The sequence below is a fragment of the Egretta garzetta genome, unplaced genomic scaffold, assembly GCF_000687185.1.
Source record: "Egretta garzetta isolate BGI_Z169 unplaced genomic scaffold, ASM68718v1 scaffold499, whole genome shotgun sequence".
Classification (NCBI taxonomy): Eukaryota; Metazoa; Chordata; class Aves; order Pelecaniformes; family Ardeidae; genus Egretta; species Egretta garzetta.
The window spans coordinates 412,720-413,165 of record NW_009260802.1 but is presented as its reverse complement, the minus strand read 5'-3'; positions in this window follow the sequence as shown (position 1 = coordinate 413,165).

Here is a 446-nt window from a genome sequence, read left to right as displayed (position 1 = left end):
CCCCGCCACCAGCGGCCCCGCCGCAGCCGGAGGGGACAACGGCTGTTCTTGGGAGAGCCGGGGCGGCGGGGTGAGCCTGCCCAGAGCCGAGGGCAGGATTTGTGCCTCTTTCCCCCGAGCAGGCGGGACCCGAACTGAGGCGCTGCAGCAGCCACGCAGGGGTGAATGGGGAGGTTTGCTCCGCTGGTGCGGGGGTATGACAAATAAACGGAGGCCGTGCCTTGAAAAGCTGTAACGAAGCGGTGAGAAGGATCTGAAACTACAGGTTAGTCAAGGGCAGAAACAAGCCCAAAAAAGCGCTCACGGCTCCCAGCACGGGTGACGAGCGCTCGATACCATCACACCCAGCCTCGACTGCTTGAGATTTGGACGTAAACCCAAGCGTCCTGCTTAGCCGCGGCGCAGAGCGGCCGCTAAGGAGGCCTGTGCTGGCCAGAGCACGCACG